General features: G+C 46.0%; 1 protein-coding gene across 2 annotated transcripts in view; it reads left to right on the top strand.

Annotated features, from left to right (window-relative positions):
* Positions 1–892: 892 nt before the first annotated feature.
* ACVR1 (activin A receptor type 1) overlaps positions 893–15312 on the top strand; it is a 125041-nt gene continuing 110621 nt past the window's right edge. Inside the window, exon 1 of one of the 2 annotated variants that reach the window (XM_041773518.1) lies at positions 893–1038. The gene's annotated coding sequence lies outside the window, so the exon portion shown is untranslated. The remainder of the gene's footprint in view (positions 1039–15312) is intronic. The other variant, XM_041773521.1, reaches the window with a different exon arrangement.

The following is a 15312-nucleotide window of genomic DNA, read 5'->3' as shown; positions in this document are numbered from 1 at the left end:
CGGATCGCCGCAGAAGCCCCCCCCCCGCCCGCCCCCCGCTCATTTTTATTGCTGAGGAGGCCGACTGCGAAGATGGCAAGCTCTTGCATAACCCGGACCTCGCGGGCAAGTGAGCAACGTGGAAGGGGATTCGGAGGCGCACGCCGAGCCCCGCCGCCCCGCCGCCCGCGCCCCCCGCGCCCCCCGCGCCCGGGAGCCGCCCCGCCCGCGCCTACCTGCGCGCCCGCCCGCCCGCCTCTCCGCCCGGCCCCGCTCGGGCCTGGCCGCCGCCGCCCCGCCCCCCAGGACCCCGCGCCCGGCGCTCGCCGCGTCCTCGGCCCGGCGGGGGCGGCGGGGGCGGCGGGGCGGCGGGGCGGCGGGGCGGCGGGCGGGCTCGGCGGGCTCGCCCTCGGCCGGGCGCCTGCAGGGGGCGCGGGCCCGGCCCCGCCCCGCCGCCTCCCTCTCCCTCCCGGCTCCTGGATCCGCGCCGGGAGGAAATGATGTGTTGCTGCCTGGTTAATCACAGCTCCAGACACCCATTGGCCGAGCGCTCCGCAGCCACTTCCTCCTCCTCCTCCTCCCGCCGCTCCCGCTCCTCCCGCTCCGGCTCCTGCTCTTCGCAGCCGCCGCCGCCGCCGCCGCCGCAGCCTCCCCTCCGCGCCCGGGAACTTTCCTACTCCGGGGCCGCCTCCCCGCCGCCGCCGCCGCCGCGCCCGCCGCCCGCCAGCTCCCCGGCCGCGCCCCGCCCGCGCCCCCGCGCCTCGGGAAGTTTATCCCGCCGCCCCCTCCCCTTCCTCCTCCTCCTCCTCCTCCCCCCGCCTCCCCTCCCTCCCCGGCTCTTCCCCGGTGGCCGCCGCCGCCGCCAGGCTGCCCCCAGCCCCAGCCCCAGCCCCAGCCCCAGCCCCAGCCCCAGCCCGCGCCCCCGCCGCCGCCGCCGCCGCCGAGTTCCGGGCTCGCCCGCCGCCCGCCCGCCCCGCCCGCCCGCGCCGACCCGACCCGCAGCGCCCGGCGGGCTCGCTCTCCGCCTCCCGGCTCAGCCCGGCCGCGGCGGGACCAGAGGTGAGGGCGGGCGGGCGGCGGGGCCGGGGCGGGGGGCGGGGGGCGGGGGGCGGCGGCGGCGGGGCCGGGGGCCTCCCGGTCGCCTCGGTGCCTCCTCCCGCAGCCTCCCCGCCGGCGGGGCCAGCGCTTTGCAGCCCGGCAGTGCTGCCCGGGGCTGGGCCGCGGGGCCGCCCCGTCGGGGCCGCTCCGTCGGGGCCGCGTCTCCGCTCCCGGCCGCGTCGGCCCCGCCGCCGAACGCCGGGCGCTTCCCGGAGGAATTTTCTGCGGGAGACGCAGCCAATAAACTCCGCTCAACTCCCGCCCGCCCCCCGGGCTTCCGAGCTGCAGTTTGAGAAAGCTTCGAGCCAGGAATGTGGGACTCGGCTCCCGACCCCAGCAGGCAAACGTGCTTACAGATGTTGCTCGAGACTTTGCCAAGTTTAAAGCCCTTCCCTCCCCGCCGCAACCGGCAGCGAGGCTGGGGCCGGGCGGGGCGCGCCGCGCGGGGGCCGGGCCGGGGCCGGGTCGGGGCCGGGTCGGGGCCGCCGGGCGCCCCGCGCGCCCCGCGCGCCCCGGGCTCTAGGCCGCCGTCGGTCTGTCCGGCCCGCGCCAGACGTGGCTCCCCTCCCCCCGCGCCCACAGCCCCTTTCCCCGGAGTTTTGAACGCTCCCTGCCTGGGAGAGAAGCTGCAGAGGAAGCTACCGAGGGAGGAAAAACACTGCAGGAGAAAAGTCATGGCTAAAAAGTTGTGCTTAATTTGGCTTTTGGAAGGAGGTAGCAAAGTAATCAGTGGATTTGTTCGTTTTGTTGGGCTTGCTTTTGTGTGTGTGTGTCTGTTTCAGAGAGATGGAGAGAGAAGAGACTAGGAGTGATGGGAATTAGGTGATGGGAAAGAGGACTGGCCTCATACACAGTTTGTATTGTTTTTGAGAAGAGGCCGTCTAATTGAGACTTAGATATAGCCCAGTGGTTTTAAAGAATCCTGTCCCAGAGATGCAGACTGCTCTGACAGCCCAAGGGAAGGCGGTGGCAAAAAATAGACACCACCTCCCTTTTCCCCCAAAAAAATTCTTCCTGGAAAGGTGGTGTTAAGAAATTTCAGAGATGGGCTGATCCAAGTGGCAGGCCTTAAATGGAAACACTATAGTATGTCTTGGCACTTGTCTCTGGAGGTGGGTGGCTGGCTGGGGGCCCGGGCTTGGGCAGCCAGCAGACACTAGACTTGTGCTGACCTCAGACACTGGCCTCGCCATCCAGCTTTACAGGATGCTTTGGTATGAAATAGGGGCCTCCCCTGCCCCTGTTTCGCTGGTGGGGACAGAGGGGTCAAGAGGTTGTCCTAGGCCTGGATGGGACTTGGATCACCTGGCTCCTAAGACCTAATCACTTTGTTTTGTGATGCAGTCGTTTCTGTTTTCTGGCCTGGAACTAAACACACAAAACAAAAACCAAAAAGGAAGTCTTTTGGAGCTGCAATGTGTGGCTCTTAAATCGATGGAATTGTGTGGTGGGTTAATAGCATTTCTGCTTCACCCCACATGCACGCAGACACTCAGAAGGTGGTGAGTGATGTTGCAGTAAATTCTGGATAAATGGCAAAACTCAAGAGCTGGGAGGGGGGCTAGATTGGGTTCATACTCTCCTTTTCTGGAGTTGGGGTGAATTTTTCTTGAAATGGAGAGAGCGGGTTTTAAGTAAAACTCAATTTAGGTAGTGGTTTTACAACTTTTGTACCTTGGAAGAGAGTGATCATTTGAATCCGAGTGAATTTCTTGTTATCCCTGAGTAATTTAAAAGAATATTAAGGATGCTGCTTGGAGATGGAGGAGTTTGCCTTCTTCAGGAATGTAATTAATTTCAGAAGTGGGGAACTTAATGCCATTAATAGCATTGTAATGATTCTTTTCACAGTAGTGATTTACCAAATTTTCTGCCTCTGTCCACCAAACAGCTAACAACGATTGAAGCAGTGGAGACTATGACTTACCTTAGATTGCACTGAACCAATACTGTGAGGATCATGATAGACTTCTAGGTAGGATTGTTGGATCAAGTAGTCCAGCCTTATGGGGGAGGAAGATGCGCTTGAAAAATGATCCTGTTATTCAAGGTCATGAGGTGAAGATTGAATCAATGTGTGTGTGTATGTGTGTGCGTGCATGTGCGCAAAAAGTACTTTAGACAAAGAGGAGCTGGGACTGGGAACAGTCCTCTGTGCTTGTTCTGCTGTTGGATCTCTGCATCTTGATTTATCTTTATGTGAAGGGGTCTAATGCACAGCTTGTTAGACACTGGGAAGAAGTGCACTGTTAATGGTAGCAAAAACCCTTTGATATGTTTGAATGAATTTGGTGACAGATATGTTGGGGAGCACTGGATATGTGCTAGGCACAGTGCTCAGCTCTTCACATGCATTTTTCATTACATTTTCACAGCAACCATATGTTTTATTATTATTTCACTCTTATGATGAGGAATTGAGGCTTCCTGAAATTGAGTAGTTGCCCTAGTTGTAGAGCTAGTCCGCAGTGGAGTCAGGATTTGAACCAGGAGTTTGTGGGACTCTGGAACGCGTGTCCTCAGCCCCTTTTGGCCAGTGTTTGACAAATTTCATTCACTCATACACTGTCTTCATGAGTTTGTTATGGCTAAGTTTCAGTCTATTAATTATTTAGTATTTTTCTTTAAAGTGGTGATTGCCCTTAGAAAAACTTAAAAGATGTCATCCTTTAAGAAGAACCAATATATCATTGCCATATTTGGAAAGCCAACTCCCTTGTTAGTAATAGGATGTAATCATAAAGATGCATTTGTACTCATAATAAAACCCCAGATTCAGGACAACGATTAAATGATTACCTGGTGTGTGTGTGTGTGTGTGTGTGTGTGTGTGTGTATTTTGCAGGGACCCGGGGAGGTTCAGGGAGGAAGGGGTAGGTAGATGATGGAGCATTGGTGACCTTCTGGGGTTTTGGGTTGGGTGGTGGGTTCAAGGGTGCTGATTTTATTTTTAGACTTTCTAACCTACATACATAATACATATTTTTTGGTAAAAAGATAAAGAAAATTAAACACATGACTATTAACATAATGACTACTTGGGGAATATTTCCCTGCACTATGATGACTAGACAGCTTGGTGCCTGTGCGAAGTAGGCACGCAAATGCTGTTGGCTGATTGATAAGACCCCAGGTGATAATTTTAAAGCAAGTTGATTGTTGTCATACCTGAAGGAGATTGAGGTATGTCCCCCCTTTTCTGTATTCTCCTGCTTCCACTCTCGTTTCAATACTGTGACCAACATCAGAGCGCGGGCTGCAGTGGTTTCTCCTGACTGTGGTTAGGGGAGGCTAGGGCTGAGCCGAAGCTGGCACTTGTCAGCCTCACCTCGTCACATACATCTAGTACTCAGGATGGGTCAGAAAATGCTGTCATGAAGTGTTACAGTGCTTTCATTTTTACCCAGTGGGTACCCATTCAGGCTGGAAAGCTGGGATTTAAGTTAAAGCAAAGCCTGGGTAAGATGTTAACAGCGTTAAACTGGCGAGGCTGAGAAGTGAAGCCATCAAAGATTTTAGTTGGAGTCCACATGGTCTCCTGTTTTACTTTCCCAAGCAAATATTGGGCACTGTGGCTTTATTCCTGGAAATGAGAATTTGAATTCAGTTTCCTGGTACAAAATGCCTTCTTTGATCTCCGGGAGTGAGAACTTTGTGTTTCTTTCTGTGGCCAGTTGCAGCTCTCCGAAGAACCAAGTGGAAGGTTTACCTCTTCTTTTTTAGCAGTTGGTTGGCCCTAGACTGCTCTTGCTTGCCCTGCTAGTTTAAGCAGGATTTGTCTGTTGGGGAAGGGCATTCAAATCAAAGACTCCTTTTGAAAGAGCTTCCCGAAGATGGTGTGGTTGGCAAACCGTGGCCTTTGGTTCAGATGGGAGGTGGTTCTGTTTGCATTCACGCTCCCCAAATTAACTAACGACCCCCAGCAGCTTCCTTTTTGAAGTTGAAACAGATACTTCCCTGTCCCCAATATTCAAACCAACTGCCCAGTTGAATAATATTCCTGTGCTCTCATATGCATTTAGGGAAATCTGAGCTTGTTTATATGTCTAAAGACTCTTCTGTGATCCATGAGAGTTTGTTTTCCAGAGCCACCACTACTCATTTGTTTGATTTTTGGGTTTCAGTCTCTGACCAACATTCCACTTTGCCCATTCGGGTTGCTTCATTGTTTGCTCTGGGTACTTGGCCTTTATTTCTGTGATCAGGAAAGTGACTCTGAATTTTAGTTTTTCCAGATTTTGTGGAGGTTCATGCTGTAGGTGGGGTTTGGTCTTTGGACAATGGGGCCAGCTCAGGGGGTCCCCTTCAGCATAGGTATCCTCATGATTCTTCTCTCAGGTGTCCTCATAGGTTCAGCACTTTCTCATCATGGAGGCCAAGCCTTGGAGTCCGTCTTTTTGCGTTGCCCTTCCCCCCACTTTTGGGGACAGCCAAATCCTCAGGGCTCAGGGTAATCTCGGCGCAGGAATGCTGCGTCCTGGATTTTGCCTTTTGGCATTTTCCTAGCATTTTATCATCTTTACTACTCATTCTGTATTGATTGATCTTTTTGAGGGCAGAGACTTCAAGTTATTCACCCCTCCGTCTATTTGTTTGACACCATTCATTCTCCTTCACCAACTTCAGACCTTTCAGAATCCTCTCACTGGGCTCTTTGAGGGCAAGGATTGTGTCTTATTCTTTGGTCTATGTTTTGCACCTAACCCAGTGCCTGGCCCCGACTACACAGTCAGTAGGTGGTTTTTTTAATTGTCGAGAGAATGACTGTATGATTGCTTATTAGAGAGGCAGACAAGCCCAGTACTCTAGGGAGTCCGGGAGGCAGCCTGAAAGCAGAGGATACCAGACACAGAAGTCCTTAAGCATAAGTTTGGGAAGAAGGGATGAAAGACATAAGAGCTTGGTGTTGTAACATAGTGGATTCAACAAGCATTTATTGAATTCTTTTAAACTTATGCTTCCTATTGTTTTTGGGTCTAAGGGCAAAACCCTTTTTGGGGAGGAATATCTCAACTCATATTTAATATCCTACAGAGCATGGAATCCTGTGATACTGAGTGCATGGCTGGGACTCAGTTGGTGAGTTGACTCCTTCACACTGACTTTGTCCTGTTGCATATGTTCACAAACAGTTGACAGTGAAAACAGTATGGTAGGCAACACTCCCGTGGAGGTGGAATATGGATGACCTCTGGAAAATGGAGATATTCCAGAGTGAACTTCTCTTTTGATAGGTTTTTAAGGGCCGATTTGAGTGGGCATGCCATGTCGACCTTTTCTGCTTGAATGCTTGATAGCTGGGTGCCTTGCTCGTCTGTAAAAGCTAAGATGGGTCCTCGCTAGCCTCCACGCAGCATGGATGACATTGAAAATAGGATCGCTCTGGGGTGCCTGGCTAGCTGAATTGGTAGAGCATGCTGCTCTTGATCCTCGGGGTCATGAGTTCAAGTCCCACATTGGATGTAGAGCTTACTTAAAAAAAAATTATAACACAGAGAAAACTGCTCCAGTTTTTCTTTTTTCAGCAATCATGGAAGAATTATTGATTGAACTTCTAAAAATAACCTTGAGTTTGATGGGAAATGTACAGAGGAGATAAAGGAACATAGGAGTGGTCTGAGACAAAGCTGGATATTAGATGTGGGATGGTACTTGGAATTCGAAGAGACTGGATACTGAGAAAGATGTGCAATAAAAAGAACTTGAGAAAAGGCATTCTGGTGTAGAGGGGATGAGTTGAGATATTTTAAGCCAAACTTCCTCTGTTGTAGCTACTGGTGAGTGGTGGGGTACTCTTTGTGAAAACATAATGTGCCTGATGGATCGCTCTCAAGTTATAGGTTAATACTTATACTTTAATACTCACTTATAAGTGAGTACCACTAAGGAAGCTGAAGCTTTTGGACTCGTAACTTGATGTCAGGGACTTAACACAAGATAGAAATATATACATAGGACAACCAGTAGGAGGGAAAAGTGTAGGTGGTTATCTGGAGTGACCTTTATCTTCCTTTTGAGAATAAGGAAAATGGTAAGGGACAAGTGTGCCAAGTGATATATTTTGTTTTTAGATGTTTTTGAACTTGAGGAACTGAACTGTTGTGCACAACAGGTGGCAAGAACAAATATTCTCTTACTTTATGAGTGTGGCCCTAGTAAAAAATGGAAAATCTCAGTCCCTGGAGATTATATAAACATAAATGTTCTATTTCAGTGTTTTAAAAACATTTTTTACTCGCAGCAATACATTTTACATCATGACTGAGTACGCACACATACACACATGCATATTAAAAATAAAGCTGAATTACAATTTTTACAAACAATATAGCAGTGCTTCCTAATTTCTAGTCTTTTTTTTTTTTTAATTCTGGTTTCTGTTTACTAAATTGATTTCACAACTTGCTAATAGGTTCTAACTAGCAGTTTGGAAAAAAAAAAAACCCACAACTATTCGAGATATTGTGGAAATCAGCCTTAATTTGTTTATTGGACATTTGCTAATCTGGATGAGAATTTTGTTTTTCTTTTTGTTGAGTCTCAATTATTCTACAGATGGTCTGTGCCCTTCTGCTCTCCCACCATTCCCCCACCCATTGTTTTTTCTTCTCTGTGTAGGGGGTCTTTGCTTGTTTCTGTATATCAGATTAAAGTGACTAATATGTGCTTTGGACCAGCTCCAAAAGTACATGATCGTCTTGATCCTAATCGACATCAAAGGTGGGCCTAATTAATTTAAACTGGGGGCAGGAGCCACTTAGATCCCTGTTTATTTAGATTATACGTGAAATGGGATGGTGGCTGTCAGTAATGAGGGGATAGGAGGAGTCCCTTTTTAGGTCACCTGCACTGAAAGGAGAATGGGCAAGTAGTAGGCGAGGTGACCGATACAGTTACTGTTCCAAAACACAAAACAAGGCTAGTAGGGGCCAGCTCTTTGCATCCAAAGATGTAAGAGCTGAATTGGTGGCCGCAGTCATCATAGCTATCATTGTCCTTATCATTAAAATCTCTTCCTGCCTTGCTGCTGCTCCTCCATCGTTTCCCCTTTTCTTCTTCCTTCATTTGTTGAGCATTTATCAAGGCCTCCCGGACTTGGGGCTGGGCATGGAAAAGACAGCAAAATTAAGTTGATCTTAGGCTGCACTGGAGTAAGAGGCCACTAAGAGGAAGACTGAAGAATCGGACATCTAACTATAAACGGCAGGAGGCCAAGTATCTTGGTCAGGAGACACAGAGGGATAAGGAGCAAATAATACTTGCGGAAGTGACAGGCTGGCCTTGGAAAAAGGTACCACTTTGATGGTACCGTTTTGAGCATCGTACAGATGGGGACTAGGCACCCTGCCCAAGCAGGGAACGGGCCAGTGCCTATGAGGTGGCTGGCTTTCGTTTAAGGGCCACGTTGTATAAACGCATTTGCACGAATTTGTCGCCCCTGGAATTGGGCTTGCATGCCTTGAGGTGCAGCTCCTCGGGGAGGCAGCGGGACCTGGGCCGGCTGAAGGCCGAGCTGACTCGGGCTCTGGAGCGGAGCTGGGTAGGACGGTCGGTGCGGCGCCGCCTTCTGTTGCACACACTGTCCTGTCCTGTCACGTTTTGCTGGGCGTATGTGGCAGCGTCTGGAGCGACCAGCCGGGTGACGTGGTGTGACCGTGTAGAGTACGGTGGGGTTTGCGCGGTGGAAGAATGTGGAAGAGGAGGCTGAGAGCCAAATTTTGGTTTACTTTGAGTGCCGGGCTCAAAATTTTAGACTTGGTTCTAAAAGAGCGTCCGTGAGCCCGCGGCCGTGGGGAGGCCTGCTCAGGCGCCTTCCCTGTGTGCTCTCCCCTGAGGCTCACCCCTGCTGACCGACCCACTCTCCTACCCCCATTTTACAGCAGGAGAAACCGAGGCTTCAGAGGGGTGATGGAAGATGTCGGGGGTCACACACCTGAACTTGCACCCACGCTGTCCACCCCAAAGGCACTTGCTCTAATGCAGACTTTGAAAACTGGTGGCCCCGGGCCCAGCACCCCTCAGAGTTCTGACCCGTGTGATCCCGAATGTAAGACAGTTTTTCCTTCTCATTGTTGAAGTAGTTGCTGTCGTTTAAACTTGGGGGTATTTCCCGTAAAACGTTCAACTCTGCACATTCTTCTGCGAACCTGCGGGCCTGGCAGCTCGGGGCCCAGGCCTCTGCGGGGACCTGACCTCCCAGGCCTGAGGCCTGCGTCACGCTGTCCCTGTGGGCCTCTGGGTGGGTCCCCTGGTGGGTAGGCTTCTCTGTCGCCACCCTGAGGGGTGAGGGTGGGTGCCCAGGAGTGGATGGAATCAGGGTTTGGGCCTCGGGCCGGAGAAGCTGTAAGGTGCACAAATCATTTTTGTGAAGAAGGGAAGGAGCGAGTGAGAGGCAGAAGCATCTGACCCGGGGAACTTGGATGGCCCAGAGCATGGTGTTGATCTTAAAACGAAAGGTTAAGAGCTGGTCTGGAGCAGGGCATGGTATTGGGTTTCCGCTTCTGGAGTTAGCACAGAGAAGAGGGCTTCCTGGAGGCTTGTGAGGAGTTGGAAACATGGCCCTGGACCCAGCAGATAACGGTTTGGAGCTGTGGGGATTCGATCTGTGTTACAGGATGCCATCCAAGGGCACTTGGATCTGGGGGAGAAAGGTCCCTTTTGGAACTAGGAAGAAATGGGCTGAGGTCTGAATGAACCAGCTACACAAACAGCTCAAAGTCTCTTATTGACTTTTTTGGGTCAAGCGCCTTATCTTGCAAATAAATCTAATGTTTATCCTAATAAAGGAATACCGTTACAGTCTTCAACTTTTGACCATGGGGCCTGATAAACATCTGCTCATAGAATCAAAGGCACATATACTGTTTGATGGCTGACACCTGCAATTTAGGTTTATGCCCTATTGCACTGAGCCTAAATTAAGTGAAAGGAACCCTAACGATTTCTTTCTTTTTTTTTTCTTTTCTTTTCTTTTCTTTTCTTTTCTTTTCTTTTCTTTTCTTTTCTTTTCTTTTCTTTTCTTTTCTTTCTTTTCTTTTCCTTTCTTTCCTTTTCTTTCTTTCTTTCTTTTTCTTCTTCTTCTTCTTCTTCTTCTTCTTCTTTCTTCTTTCTTCTTTCTTCTTCTTCTTCCATCACAGGTGACAGAAAAAGTGGTTACTCTAGCCCTGTGAGATGGGGAAAACAGTGCCAGGAGCGAATGATTTGTTTTGAGATTTATTCTTTTAGCCAGTTTAGAATGGAATGTCCTTTTAAAATTACAGATGAGTTTTTTTTTTCTTCTTCTTATCTTGGCTTGTTTGTTTAGGATTCCCTCCAACACATTGTTACTTAATCAGCTAGCTGTTCTCATTCTCCCACTTGGTTCCCCTTGTGATCCCTGAAGGTCTTATTGTTTTAGGACATTCTAGGCACAGGTGGAGTGAATCTTTCCCAGATGTGGCCTTTGAGCATGAAAATCTTCCAGGGGGGAATTTCTTTTGTTCTCATACTTTTTTTTTTTTTAAATTAAGTTTTTTATTTTAATTCCAGTATAGTTAACTTACAGTGTTAATATCGTTTTCATGCTTTTGTCTCAGACATTACAGTCTCCTTTTTGGGTGTTTTTATTTCTGATTCATAGCTTTATTTCATTACGTGAGTACATTGATGTGGATTCCCATAATTTTTTTCTTAATAACCAGATATTTTTATTTTTTATGATAGTTTATGTTTTAGAGACAATGGTGTTACATGTGCTCAGTAGAAGATTTGAAGTATAGGAAGGGTGTATAGGGAAGGTAACTTTTGTCTTCCAGCTTTTTCTTTACCTTCCTAGAGAAAAACCATCATTAAAACTGACTGTGTATCCTTCCAGGGATCATTTTTATATTTATAAACACATACTAATGTGTTTTTCTTATAGTATATTTTACAATTTGCATTCTTTACCTGACTTTTTTCACTGAATTTTTCTTGGAAATCTTTTCCTATCGGTATGAACAATTCTCTTATTCTTTTGAAAGGTAATTCCTTCGTGTAGGTGTATTATAATTTATGTAAGTAGTCTTTTACTTATTTTAGGTGACATTATGTGTTACAGTGTGGCAGTGACTCTACATATGCTACTATGTAGATCTGTCTGTCTCTTGTAGCTGGCTGTAAATATCAAGGACTGGAATTACTGAATCTAAGGATATTTACTTTTTTTTTTTTTAAGATTTTACTTATTCATGAGAGAGAAAGAGAGAGAGAGGCAGAGACACAGGCAGAGGGAGAAACAGGCGCCATGCAGGGAGCCGGATGTGGGAATCGATCCCGGGTCTCCAGGATCACACCCTGGGCTGAAGGCAGCGCTAAACCACTGAGCCACCCAGGCTGCCCTGGGTATTTACATTTTAAATTATAGTATAGGTTGTACCAAGAATTCGATTTTTGAGTTGTTGTAATGAAGCAAAGTGACGTGGTGGAAATGACAAAGCAATGCGTGAGACTCAAGCAGGGAATCTGTTCTCTGGTGTAAATCAATTTTGTGGCCCAAGAAAGTCACTTTCTTGACTTTTTTCTCCATGGTACTTTCCTCATCTTTGGAAAGAGCATAGACTCAGCTATTTCTGAAGTTTAATAATTTGTTGATTATCTTTCAGTCTGCCTGCTTTTTAGTACTTACAGTAAATGGAACCTGATGATTTTTTTTTTTTTTTCCCTATGTAAGTTTGAGTCTGAAGAACCCTGGGCTTTGGAAGCCTTGCTAACCACAGCTTTACTTTGATTGTTTTAAAGCACTGTGTCTGGTTTGTGCTTTATGTTAAAAGCAGAGCTTATATGGCTGATTATCTTTAGAAAAAATATGGTGAGTGGTAAGTAGGCATTTAGTGACCAAGAAACTTGTATAGTCAGCTTTTTATTATTGATCAAGAATAGAGGCAATGGATTTTTAGACTTAGGGAAAAAGTTTTATTTTTGTAATAGCTTTTTAAAAAAGCAATAAGCATATGATAGACAGTTTTTAAAAAACAGCAAAATTTTATTTATGATTTTGGAGCCTACCAGAGTGGGCTGCTTTTGATCGTTCAAAGTTTTTATAATATGAAGAAGATATGTTAGGGGATTGTTGCAAATTTTGAGGTATTTAGCTGGTGTAGCTTAATAAAATGGTTGGGTTTCCTGGCAGTTACCAAATTAGATGTATTTAAAAATTCAAACTCAAGTAAATAAAATTTAATATAAAATTCATGTTTTTTCCCATGCTGCATTTTTTTCTTTAGAAATTGGCTCCCCCAGAATTAAGCAACATACTTAGATTTTTTATTTCAAAGACTTAAAAATTTTGGGCTGCCAATATAAATGTAATTTTCCTGGATAAGATTTTGAGCCCTTGGTTACTCATTTAAAAAAAAAAAAATTACTTACTAAAGCTCTTTAAATATACAAATGTATTCATCTAGCTGTAGAGTAGCAAAATAAAACAAAACAAAACACTTAAATGTTCTTTAATAACCTATACATATAACCTTTATGTATGTTAGGTACATAAGATATACATTTTTATTCACGAAATGGAACATTATATAGTCATCAATTTTTTATCTCATGAGTTTTCAGGAACAGATCTCACCTTCAAAGTAACCTTCTCAAAAGAGGGTTTTGTTGGCTATTCCATCTAGTTAGATCCTTTCTTCTTTTTTGTATATATCTGTGGGGTGAGTACCAAGAGCCAAGACTGTTTGGTACTCTGTGCATGTGTGTTCTATGCTTGGTATGCTGCTTTATCCATAGTGGGCATGCAGAAATGTGGGGGATGAATAGGACAGGCTGTTGTATACAAAACAGCATTAAGTAGAAAAAGCAGGACACAAAAACTATATAGTTCCATACCCATAAATTCTATATAATTCCATAAGTGTAAGTAAACAGAAAACAGTACAATTCCAGACATACATATATGTATGTATATACGTATGTGTATATATTATATGTATATACGTGTGTGTGTGTGCATGTGTATATATACACACACACATATGGACATGGAGGGGAAAAAAAGGCTGGTAGGAAATAAACGGGCCTGTTAACAGTTACTGTCTTTGAGCTGTGGGTCATGCATAATTTTGAAGAAAAAGATCTTTAAATACAAACGGGTGAAGTAAATATTGGAAGATTATGTCACCTCAGGAATGTATTTTACCCTTTCAGCATTAAAGGTGGTCACCTTACCTAAAATGATGTATTACAACACCGTGGCCTTTTCTCCTCTTGAGTAAAATGTACTGTATCTCTGTAGTGTGACAGGTTTTATATCTACTTTAGAATTAAATTATGATCTGAGAGTTGCACTTTTAAGAAACTGGTTTTAATTTTACATCAGATGAAGTTAAAGGGTAGTGAAAGTATATTAGATCTGGTACAAGTGTCTAATTATAATTATTGACACATTTTCAAATGCTCTCTTAAGTATGATACATTGCCCATGATTTTGACAGCTGTGACTACATTAAACCTGCTGGAGCACTCTGCACAAAGGTTTGTTTAAACTTAGAATTGTCAGAAGGAATCTTTGTGAAGTAGATGAACACAGATTTAGAGGTCAAATGGTGTTTTATTTCCCACTGTGCCTGGTGATTTTTGTCTGTTAAATGTTAAGCAGAAGATTATCTGGATTTAGTTTTCATTTCAGGAAAACTGAGAATTTAATTTTTTTGTATAGTATAAAGAATAGGTGATGCTATTCATTTATGATTTGATTCTCTGCAGCGTTAGCTTAGATTCTGCTTCTTTCTCTTGCCTAAGGTCTCCAACCACGAAACTCCGAACCGACAAACTTGATTCTGCATGACAACCTTACTTTCTAAAGGTCTCCCTAGACCAAGTTCATATATTATCTCCTCTGTTTGGCTATTCCTTCTCTCTCTATAGATTTGTTGAGTAGCTACTATGTGCCAGGCACTGAACGTATATAGACAGAACGGCTGTCGGAGGGCTCAGCTTGGGAGAGGCAGAAAAATAAATAGCCAGATTACAAGAGAGCAAACACCAGAATGGGACTCTGAACCTGAAGATGGGTGCCGTTTTATTCGAGGGGGCATCTGAAGTCCTCTTTTCAGAAGAAGGATATTCTTGAGCATCTTGAAGGTTGAGGAAGAAGGTAGCAGGTGAGAAAGGGGCCTTTGAGGCACAGAGGCTTTTAGGAAAGACAGCATCCTTCAGAACCAAGTGTTACCAGAGCTCTGCTCCTCAAAAGTTTGGTGCTTGGTTCAGCAGGAGTGGCACCACTGGGGCACTGGCCTCTCCAGAAATGGGGAGTGTCAGGGCCACCCAGTTCTGAACTAGAATCAGTGTTGCAACAATGCTTCTAGAAGTTAGAGAAACAAGCACGAGAGCTGGGGAAGGAGACTGCCTGCTAAGGAGCCTGGACTTTTGTTTTCAAACATGGGATTGATAATGAAAAATAACTTTATCAGATTTATCTTTTCCCCAAGTTATCTGGAAGTACAAGTGAGGCAGGATGTTCGAAGAAGTTTCTTGAAACTGAAATCAAAAAGTGCACCACGAAAGAAGTCCTCAAGTAAGTTTGAGAAATGCAGGACATTACAGTCCTCTTCTCTCTGCCAGTATAAATTTTCATAGTAAATTGAAAGTTCTGAGAATTGGCTTTGAGGGACCCCTTATCACTTACCCTGGGATAGCCTGGATATCCCTAGTCTTTGAGGTTATTCCACCGTGGACCCCTTTGTTAACACCCTGGGGAGGGTGGATAGCATTTTGCAGAACACATTTTGGGAAATGCTAGCACTCGTTCCCACACTTGAGACATTGCCTTACTCAGGGTGACCAACTCTCTGGGGTTGCCAGAGACTGAGGGCCATTGTAGGGTTGCTAGACGTTCCGTGCTGAAGTTGTGGGCAGACAAGGTTAGTTGGGTACCCTTCCTATTCGTGTTCTGTGCCTTTGACTAATTACTTCATTTTCTTTAGATGGGCTCAATCTTTGACCTTAAATACCTATTTTAGGCTCATTCTAATGGGATAATACCCAAATTTACTGGCACATTTGAAGCACCAGAGGGATTTCCAAACCCAGCGCTCATTCCCACCCTACCGGGTTGTGATTTAATTGGTCTGGATATACCCTGGCGTGGGATTTTTTTTTTATAGCCCCCTAGATTAGAGGGGTGAAAGCTCGTTCAAAACAACTATCACTGAAAATGCAGTATTGATAGACACCTTAAGAGTTGATTTTAATTTCATTGAATTAATTTGA

The sequence above is a fragment of the Vulpes lagopus genome, chromosome 11 (assembly GCF_018345385.1).
Source record: "Vulpes lagopus strain Blue_001 chromosome 11, ASM1834538v1, whole genome shotgun sequence".
Lineage (NCBI taxonomy): Eukaryota > Metazoa > Chordata > Mammalia > Carnivora > Canidae > Vulpes > Vulpes lagopus.
This window is presented reverse-complemented; position numbering and strand designations above follow the sequence as displayed.